General features: G+C 40.0%; 1 long non-coding RNA gene across 1 annotated transcript; it reads right to left on the bottom strand.

The window, feature by feature from the left end:
• Positions 1-3,139: 3,139 nt before the first annotated feature.
• On the bottom strand, positions 3,140-5,203 carry LOC120103156 (uncharacterized). Its single transcript, XR_005505265.2, has 3 exons — positions 5,041-5,203; positions 4,577-4,686; positions 3,140-3,312 (listed from the first exon to the last, which is right to left on the bottom strand). It is a non-coding gene; the product is annotated as an uncharacterized LOC120103156 (long non-coding RNA).
• Between the last annotated feature and the right edge of the window lie 6,018 nt (positions 5,204-11,221).

An 11,221-nucleotide genomic window follows, 5' to 3' on the forward strand; every position in this document is an offset into this window, starting at 1 on the left:
GGGAGGCCTTGAAAGCCTACACTTGCTGTTATTCAGAAAGGGAAAGCCACTAGGAGGCTTTGCACTCTGAATTAAGTAATGCATGGTTAGCCTGCGAAATACATCTGTTCCGTGAGTTCTCGGCCAGCTTGCTCTACTCACTCTGCTTGCTCCTGTGAGCCTCACGCTCTTCTAAGATCTGGAGTTAATGGGTAAATAAGGCAGACAAGGTGACCCTGCTCCAGGCAACTCAAGACCCTGTGAGAAAGCACCCACAGGTTGGTGCCTCGCCAGACCTCACCTTCTGGAAGGAAAGCTGAAGACGTGATTCTGGGGTGGGGAAATCCTGCTGTCTCTGGGCAGGTGCTGTTACCTGTTATCTGACAGTTGGTTCAGCATGACTGGCAAAGTCCGTCAAGGGAGCTCTTGTAGGTGGTGAGAGGCAACGCCCAGGAAGAGGGTGTCCAAGGGCTGAGTCCTGGAGTAACTATGATGGGATGTGGTTACATGCCACTAATACCCACAAACTGTGTCTGTGACTACCAAAGAAGTTGAATCTAACAAATGGTGTGCAATCTTCTTTAGAAAACTATGGCGAGACTATCCTGTTTCAACTGGGTGACAAAGCTGGGCTGAATGTAGCAATTCCCAAACTCCTGGATTTCATGGGTGGGCATTGTAAAGCCACAACAGTAGCTTGCAAGAGGCTGCCCTCCAGGTACCAACTTTTCACTTCAAGCAAATATATTAAAAGAAAAACAAGGTATTCTTAAAGTGGGAAGAACATTAGAATCAATGATAGCTGTTTGTAAAGAACTAACAGCATTTATAAGCGGCATGTGTTAAACTCTTATACAAGGAAGGGCTAAATTATGCTGAAGTTGACAATCCCCCTGCACTCCAGTTTCAAGTAACATGTTACATGGTTCATTTGGCTTTTATGGTGCTGCTCTCTTAAAATTGGTGATGACTAGTGTGGCTGGATGCTGGAGCAAAGTGTATGAGGCCCGTGCATGATTCTTGAAGCAGAGCAAATGCCCAGCTCGCATTCACAGACATCACTAAAGTTCAATCAATGGTTGAGGCTAGTCAAGTGACCCTTTCTAGACATGACAAAGCCGGAAAGGGCCAACCTACCAAGTATCAGGAGAGGTGGGAACAAACAGTACCTATGTGAAAAGTAGCATGGATGGGTGCCACAGCTGTAAGTGGCATTGTTTATTTCACTATGGATAACTGAGCCTACATCTTTATATATAAGATGTAAGTCACTGTGAGAGGAGTAGGAGAGAGACAAACCTTGATGGTCAGATAAAACGCAGCCTAGAAACTGAGGAGTTTCTCGTGGATATATGCAAATTATTACTAGATGGCTAATAATAAGTGATGGCTATGATTCTGACCCATGTGGGTAAAAGGGGAGCCTTAAGGACTCAATTCCAACCATGTCCTGGTAGCAGTCTTCTGTGCTGGGGCTGAAGGACAGTTTGCTGGAGCTGTCAGCAACACGGTGCATTGTAACCCGCTCCTAATCCACCCCCTCAAGGATAAGCAGTTCACACTTAACTCCTCACACAAGCATCTAAAAGGTCTGAGTCATCTCAGCAAAGCCCAGCGGTGCTCTGTTGAGCCCATTCTTGCATAAGAAGTAAAGAGGAGTCTCTCAGGCTGTGGACTCAGCTCAGTCGGTCATGGTTGTTTTGCTCTGTGCCGTTGCTTTTATCATTGCTAATACACATGGCAAAGCCCATGTTCAAATTAACTTAAGTCTCTTCGCTCAGCCATTCTACTGAGCTATGAAGCGGGCAAGTATTACGTTGTTTTATGGAAATTCCGATTTTCAAAGTAATAAACAAATCTCAAAGGAACCAGAAAAGTACTCTTGGACCCATGCCACACATTCTGTGTGGGCTCCTAAAAGTGGATTTGATGATGGCAAGTTTCCTTTTCATATAACGCCCCAAACAAAGCCTAAGTTCCAGAATGTTTCCTGGACCAAACTTGTAGTAAATTTTGCTTCTAGAAGGTTGACACTCAGTGAAGAACAAATGGAGCTGGATGGACTTGGTACCCATGTGATGGACTGAAAGAGTTCAAAGACACAGGTAGCAAGGCCAAGCTCTGGTACTATAGCTCAAACGGATGAATGAATGAATGAATGAATGAGTGAATGAAGGAATGAATGAATAATTGAAGGAGAAAGGATGGGCATTACTACTGACACATAATACAAGGAATAAGATCAACTAATCTTTTAAATTTCATGATACATGAACTTGAGAGGGAATTAGAGGAACACAAGAGGGATGGGAGGGGGAAGAGAGGATAGAAATGATGTAAATACAGTAGTCACGTATAAAATTCTCACAAAGTTAAAATTTAAATTAAAAAATAGAATTCGTGTTAATATTCAATAAGAATGATGGAAAATGAAACAACTCTTTCCCAAGGACTCTCAGTACTTCCTGCTGGACATAAAGATGCTGATTCTTCCTGCTGGACATAAAGATGCTGATTTACAAAGTATCCTTTCCATAAATACCAATGCTTGCATTTCTGTACATAAGATACTCTTTAAAAAATTAAGTCCAGGTATAATAGACCGTATTTGAGAAGATTGAAAAGAATTATTATGTACATACAGCCTAGATAGATTTTTTTCTTCCAAATTGAAGCTTCATAAATATCTGTCTCCCTTTCCTTTGAATTCATTCAGAAACTGTTTGTGGAATTAACCAGGGACTTCTTAAAAGAACCCATTGTAAAAAAAAATTTCAATATTAAAATGTTAGATCTGAATGAATGAAACAATTGCCTGCCCCTGAAATAAGGGGGAAAGCTCTGACTGAACACTCTCAAACCAACAACTCTGACCATGCTGGATCCAAGGGGTTAACTCTCAGAAAATCTACATTTAAAGAGCAGAAATCACCAGACCCACATTTGCATTCTATGAAACTTCATCTGAAACCTGGGGGGTGGGTGAAAAAATTGAAAATTGAGAGCTTGGAGACTCCTCATGCACCAGACTTTCCTGAGCTTTGATCAAAATCAGAACGAATGACATCCATAACGAACATTCATTCACATAGCCTTTACACTGTAGACTTCTCATGCTATAGGAGTTCAAGGTTGATTTGTGGAGTGAGGACTCTTAACGTTAATGTTAATGGGTATATTCTTTATTTCTGTGATGAAATGGTGTGACCAAAGCAACTTATTTAAGAAGTAGTCTATTTCGGTTTATGGTTCCAGAAGCATAAGGGTCCACCATGGCAGGCACTCATCAAGCAGCAGGCATGAGAGCAGGAGCAGGAAACTGAGGGCTCTAGTCTGCAAACACAATCAAGAACGAGAGAGAGAGAGAGAGAGAGAGAGAGAGAGAGAGAGAGAGAGAGAGAGAGAGAAGTAATGTGAGGTTATACTATCTCAAAGCTCACCCCACAGATGTACTTCTGTCAATAAGTTCATCTCCTACATCTTCCAAAACAGCCCCACTAACTGGGAACTAAGTATTCAAATACCTGAGCCTAGGAACATTTCTCATTCAAACTATGACAGCGGGGATAGTGTGGTCATTGCTGAGGTGGACTGTAGAAAGAACGCACCCGTAGACAAATGGTTATGATGGCGACGGCGACGGTAGAGGAAAGGCAAATAGCTCCTTGCTAAGTGCCTGGTTTGTGTCCCGCACTGCCCAGCTCCCTCCTTAAGCATTTGCATTTTATAAATGTCCCTGAGAAATACTCTTCCCTCTGAGATAGAAAGATATACAGATCCCATCTTGCCTTGAGGAAAGCAAGTCATTCACCCATCACACAGTGATCAGTGGCTTGGGCAGAGATTCAAATCTAATTTTCTAACTACAAAGATGTCTTCTTCCCACTGTACCACAAACATTCTTCAAAGATTATCTATTCTCTAAAATATGTGCCAGGCCCAGATGGTTTCACAGCTGAATTATATCTAACTTGCAGTGAACAGATAATCCTTATGTTATTCCAAACATTTCTGACCATAGCAAAAGATGGAAAGCTTCCCAATGCAATTTGCAGGGCTACCATAACCTATTTCCTAGCTGCAATGACTACGGACTAGGGCAAAAACTGCAAAATCTCACTAATGAATATGGATGCTGTACAGTGCCTAAGTTGTACATAAAAGCCAGTAAGTTAAAAACAAGTGTTAATTTTAAAAATTGAATTCCAAGACCAAGCATAACATATTGCAGGAATGCAGGGATAGTTCAATATTAGAAAACATGAAAACCTAACTCACTAAACTGACACTGGGTGGAAAGGCACGACATTACTACACTGTTTAATGCTAAGAAACACCATGCCTCTGGGAACATTTTCAGTTTTAATTTAGTAACCAAAATTCTAGGTTAGGAAACTAAAGAAATTCCAAAAAAAATGTTAGTTTAATGGCGACTATATTAGAAATGAATACAAAGATCATTATCATTGGAAAATTAGAAGACAGAGAAATGGGAACGATTTAAACAGCATTGTTGATGGACAGTCTAAGTAGTCAAATAGCCGAATAACCTAAGCACGTTAACAATGAACAACAGAGGAAAGCAAGAATTTCATACCTGGGAATCTAAAGATGAAAGTGTAATAACATCAGATGTTTGTGAAGGGCATGGGCAGGCCCAGAATCCAGAAACACACTTTATAATAGACTTACTTCTGCTTTATTGATCTGAAATTATAATGAATTTCAATAAACAGTTTAAGTAGATAATTATAAGAATTAGACAAAATCACTTAAGGATTTATTTGTGAAGTAAACGCACAGCATTTGTCCAGAAGTTTATGGTTAAAAATAGAGAGATGGCTTTTCCATAGTACACAATAACACTCTTTCAAATGTAAAAATTAGCAAGAGAAAGCACATTATTTGTACTATTTTCCAGGAACCCTACAATACTGGGAATGTTATACACTCAACTCTTGTCATTTTAATGTGCAAACAAATGAAGATAAAGTGGCCAAAAGAACATGGTTTTGGCCCAGGAATACACACATGAATCAGTAAGAAGATGGGCCTCAGTACCTGATGAAGGAGACATTCCATTTAGGGAGTTTGCATTGTTTAGCCAATGGCTTCAAGCAAATCGAATTCCTTTAGAAGAAAACAAACTTTTATTTCTTCACTGCAATGCTAAAAACAAAACAAAACAAAAACAAAACAATATCTTCAATATGTAGAGGTTCAAAACGTAAATAATAATGTGTCATCAAGCATTACCTACAAGTATACTGATAATGACATCCCAGCACACATCTGCTAGTTCTTCCTGTTCCTGATTCTCACGGCCTAAGGGGACCTCCTCACTTAAATTAAGCTTGACTTTCTTTCCCTGTCTCTTCACCACCCAACACCTGCTGTTCTTTCTCTCTGTGACTCTCTCCAGCTCCCCACTGGAATGGGATAAAATGTTCTTAGGAGGAATTTGCTTTCCAGATGTATCTTCACAGATGTATTATTTGTATCCTAATTCATCAAGTGAAATTTTCCAGGATAAGAAATATGAGCAAATCAGTGGAATTGAAATTTAAGCTTCTATTGTGTACTTGGGCTCTAAAATAATCAATGATGGAGAAAACTTTTTTTGTAGGAAGCAAAACAATAAACTTTCAACTTATGAGACATAACCAACCATATAGCCAGGTGACCTTGAATGTGAATAGGGAGCTAAAGAAGAAAATAGAGATGTATAGAAGTGTTATCCACTATTGAAAACAAAAGTTAGTGTCAAAGTCACCAGGGCCTTATAAATATCTTCTCACTCGAGAATGGGAAGTACGAGGAGACCTGACATAAAGGCATAAAGACTGATTTCCTGTTCATTGTTGTGTCCTAGAGCAAAGAGTCTCAAAAACCTTCACCATAAAAGCAAGCAACACTTGACCGCTGTTCACATGCCCTCCAAGGAAGAGCACCATGCTTTAGGGTGAGCATGGGATCTTCACATCAACAGAATGAAGGGATGAGAGGTCAGAGGTCAGTCAAACAGGAGCTGAGCCTACTGTCTCTGGGTGTCATCTTGGATGGTAAAGCAAGTGTATATCCAGACCAGGTAATCCCCACAGGACAAACAGTCTCCAGTCCACAGGTGACATATAACCGACACATAATCCATGGGTAAAATATAATCTATAGAACATAATCTATGGGTAAAATACAATATGTATAATAAAATCCATGGCTAAAATATTTGTTTTGCTTGCTGGAAAAGATTGTTAACTTCTCAGAACTTTATTTTCCCAGCTAGAAAAATTAATTACTCAATGATCATCTCTAGTAAAGAAAATATCTAGGCTGGTGTACTTTGTTCTCCCTCCCTACAAAAGATTTCAGGAAGGACAACAACATTTTCAAAAATTCCATCTCTAATAGATAAAAAATGCATATCCAATTTGCTGTTACAGCAGGCTCAGTCACAGTAAGTGCCCAAGGAATTCTTGATCACCAGTTTTATCCAAAGACATGTATTCCAACAATAGCATATTGGTTTTCTTCTGCAGAGGCTCTTTGCAGATTCAACATTTGTTGTAGTGTGGGACAAGATTTCTGGCATGGGTTTAGTGAAACGTTGGGCTCTTCATTTGCATAACTGTTGCACTGTTAGGAGCAGATACAAAGCCCTAGCTCATTTTGCTGCCCTTGCTCAATTCAGAATACAAGCTTGCTTCTCTCTTGTCAGTACGCAGCCTCCACAGGCATTGTAAGCCTCACCAAAGACCAGAAATGTAATGTCACAAGCTGCTTAAGAGTCTACAATGAAGAATTCATGAAAACTGTCCCATATTTCAGCAAAGTAGGGCTTTAACAGCATTCAACATTACTGTCAGAAGATTTCCATTACTTTGTTTACTGTAGGTCTTCCAAATGTCATTTAAACAGCCTGGAAAATATCTACTCTCTGAGGTACTCATGGTCATTACACAACTCCACATAGCTCAGGACTCTTGCCTAGGGAATGATACAGCCCACAGTGGACTTAGACTTTTTCTATTGGTTTAAGAAGGTCTCCCACAAACAAACAAGTCCACAGGCTAATCCAATGTAAGCAATCCCTCATTGAAACTCTATTCCCAGGTGATCCTATATTGCGTAAAGTTATAAACTAAAGCTAACTATGAAATGAACATGCATGCATTTTTTCTGCCATTTTTATAGCAAAACTAAGTTCTACTGCCTATATTCACACACAGAAAAGCAGAACTTCATTTTCTGACCTCTGTGATGCCTGATGCTAATTTTCTTACTAACAGGATCTAGAAATTGTCTACTTAACAAGATCTAGAATAATCTGGAAGACAAATCTATGGGTGTGTCTGTGAGGGAGCTTTCAGATTGGGACAACCTAGATGGGAAGATTCACCTTACATGTGAAGGACACCAATCTATCATCCATACTGAAAAATAAAAGAGAAAGAGAGCTTAGCACCGGCATTCATCTCTTTCTCCTTCTGACTGCAGAAGCAATGAGACCAGCTGCCTCAATCTCCTGTTGCCATGACTTTCTGCCATGATGGGCAGTATCATTCAAATGCCAGTCAAAATAAATCCCTTCTTCCTTGAGTTGTTTTTGTCCTGTATTTTCAGAGCAATGATAAAAATCACTTGTCACATGCTAACCTACATGAACGCTTTCTGAAATAACCTGGGACTTTACCCTCACCCACCCTCTGTCTATTAAGCATTTCTGAGTGACGTAGACTGAGTACATTTGCTTTTAGAGATTTAACCCACAAGTTTCAAACTCTTCCCTTTCATTTTAATATTGTTTCTGAATCTCATTTCTCAATTTCAAACTAATGGAAGGTAATTCTATAAAGAGTGTTGAAAGAACTATCATATTTATATATAAGTATATAAATATATATAGGTATATAAAACAAATATATATAATATATATATTGTTTGAATAAAATGAGTACTTTTCACAGTTGCCAAGGCAAAAAGAAGAACTGAACTATTTTTCATAACTTATAGCTATTGATTTTCTGAAGATTACGCCCAGATTTTATTCTTTGTCATCTTTGCCTCTTCTACCACTAGAAGCCAGGGCACAAACTCAGAGTACTACACTGTGAACTTAATTCTGCTAGAGACTGTTCAGAGACTCAGTTAATTCTGAAGGGTAGAGCACCAGAGATCCTCAAGGGGAACTACAAGGCCAACAGAAACAAATGGCACGGAAATGTAAGAGAGCCTGACAGTCACTGACCCCACCCACAATGTGCATTCCCAGTACTATTTCTGCAGCCCTGATGTTCACTGTGTCATAAAGAGCTTTGGTCACAAATGTTTGCAAAACAGTAGATAAGGTTCTGGGATCTGGAGTAAGAGAAAAGAGGGGTCGAATCTTGGGTTTCTCAATAACTGTATGCTTAGAGGCAGTTTATAAAAGTTGCCTAATTTTGTTTTGTTTTGATGAAGATGAATACCCACTTGTAAATTCTCGAGGTCAGTGATGTGAAAGCAAGCATTTGCGTGAAGTGACAGATCTGGTAATGGGCATGTAGAAGTATTATAAAATGCAAATTTTCTTAATGACTTGGTTCATAATTCTAAACCTTTGGGAAAGAGAAACAATTCATTATATTTCCTAACTTAATTTTTTAAGCTAGCAGTGTGAAAATAGCTTTGTGTCTTTCCTATAAGATCGTTGTTGGCATTTGTAATTGTCTCACCAAAGAATAGTTTCTTGTTTGCTTGTTTTGGTTTGGATTTTTCAGACAGACACTTGCTATGTATTCCATGCTGTATAAGAAGTCACGATCCTTTCACTTCATTCTCCAGAGTGCTGGGAACACTTGTATTCAGCACCAAAACCAGCCTAATGAGAATGATTTTCAAGTCCCTTCTTACCTTCATTCTTTGAATTGAGCCAACATCCATATCTTATTTTCAAAGGAATGGCACTTACTGCTTGACACTACCACTGGACTCTAAAAATAACAGTCATCCAGAATTTAGGACCGAGCAAGCAAAGGGCTCTGCAAAGCTTCAACTGGTTTGTGAAGCAAAGAGCAGGCAGGCAGGACTCCTTCTCCTTCACCTCACACACGGGAAGAATTGATCCTTTTCTCCCTCTTCATCCCCCACATCCTAAACAGATTTCCTGAAAGACCTTCTGGTTACGTTCTCATCCCCTTGGCAAGGCAACTTGTACGCTGAGCCAGTCAGCTGTCTCATTGAGATTCACTGCCAGGTGGACAGCTTTGATGGCAAGGAGGTGGCGTTCCGCCCAGTTAAGCAGCTTTCAAGCCTCAAGCCATAAAGATGAGCTCCTGGCCCTTCTTCCTCCAGGAGGATGCTGCAGACATATTGCCTGCCCTTGGAAGTACGGCTTTCCTGTGGTGCAAATTATTGAGCTGTGCAGAACACCTTACTTATTGCTCTCCCCTCAGAGCACTGGAGACGCAGACCTTGTCCAGTTTCTTGTGTCAGCTTTTCTCTGCTTGTGCTGTTCAAGTAATTGGCTTGAGTTGGAAGCAAGAAGTAAGTTGGAGGAATTTAATCTCAGTTGATGCTGCTCTTTATATCCACCAGGAAAAAAAATAGTGCTATAAAACATGAAGGAAGTGAATGGGCTCGTGTTTCTGAGTATTTCCTTTTAAAATAGGCCTGACATTTTCAAACAAATATACTAACAGTTGCCCTGTGGGGAGGAATCATGCTGTGTAGTCTTGCCCATTTTATAGACAGGAATGCTGAGAACAACTGAAAAGATTTAGAATAGACATTTAAAAACCAACAGAATTTTATATATATTTTAATCACGCATGTAATATATGCTACTTATAAACTGGAAATTGTTAAAAAAGAGTACTATAGTCTATTAAATTAAGCTTCAGGAAGAAGCATACTGGAGGAGATCTGAGTTGCTGGCTCATGTGCAAGGAACAGACATTTGAGACATTTTCCCAGAAACCTTGTTTGGAGGTGGTTTCTTGTGTTTGCACCAACTCACTCCTTCTCAGAGGGGATAGCAGAGAGATACAGTCTCAGATCCTATACAAGGAAGAAAAGTTTTCTGGAAACCTCAGGCCTCAAAAGCATGTATAAGAGTTTTCCAGCAATCCACAACCATTTGGAAAATTCAAAGGCAGGCACAAGCCATCCATTCTTGCTCAGCAAGAGAAACAGGAAAGACATCCTGTTCATGGGAGGCGTTGGTCAGCCTAGTGATGCCCCAAAGGGGTCTTCAATAATGTTTTCTGTAGGACACCGAGGGAAGGGAGTTGAGATCATTTGATTTCTCCCTAACAAGGAATCTCATATGGGAATACGGGGCCACTGGACAATCTATGTGGAGGACCATAGGAAAACCAAAGAGGCAGCAGTTGGAGCAAAGAGAACTGTAACAGGTAGCCAGTGTGTTTGGACCTTGGCAACTAAACACCAGAATAAGACAGAACGGCATGGAGCTTGGGGGATGTGCTCAAAGTGCATTACATGTACTTGTATGAAAAGTACTGAATGCCATCAAAACACCAACTGGAGTTTTCTGAATGAATAGATAATAGTAAATACATTTTCCCCAACATTAGTGAATATATGAAAGCTCCTTATGACACTGTCAGTCAAGTAAGGACCCTTCTGTCAGTCTCGATCCTGCTTGTCCTCGGTGCTTTTTCTCCATATTCATTGTTGACAAAACAAAGAAAGAGAGGAGGTCAACACTGAGGAAAAGAACAAGTCCTGTTCTCCCAGTGTGGCTTAGCTCTTTGGAGCTCTCTAGGTGAATGACCAGTGAGAAATCTTTATGCTTCCGTTAAGATCAAACTATTGGTTGATAAATTATTTCAGCCTTTTAAATAAGCACTGATGTTGCAGCCTTTAAGACCATGGTGGTGAACTAAAATTCCATAATGTCCCAGGTGCAGTGACAGATCCAAACAATGAGGATAGAAATGCAGAAAGCCAATCGGGTAATTCTGTCACTTCTGCTGTTGTACTCACAAAGTAGCCATGGATAGTATGCCAATAAGTGGACATAGACACGCTCCCTTAAATTCTCTTCAAAGAGAATTTAAAGGTGGTGGACTAACTTGGCTTATGGGCTGGAGTTTTACAACTCCCATCATGCTCCAGTGTTTTCAGTGGCTGCATAGAGTTCCATTTCTGCAATTTCAACCAACTCTTAACTTACCACTGCCATACATTTGAATTGTTTCTAAGTTCTGCTAGGAAAAGAGATTCACAGTGCTCACATCTC

The sequence above is a fragment of the Rattus norvegicus genome, chromosome 5 (assembly GCF_036323735.1).
Source record: "Rattus norvegicus strain BN/NHsdMcwi chromosome 5, GRCr8, whole genome shotgun sequence".
Classification (NCBI taxonomy): Eukaryota; Metazoa; Chordata; class Mammalia; order Rodentia; family Muridae; genus Rattus; species Rattus norvegicus.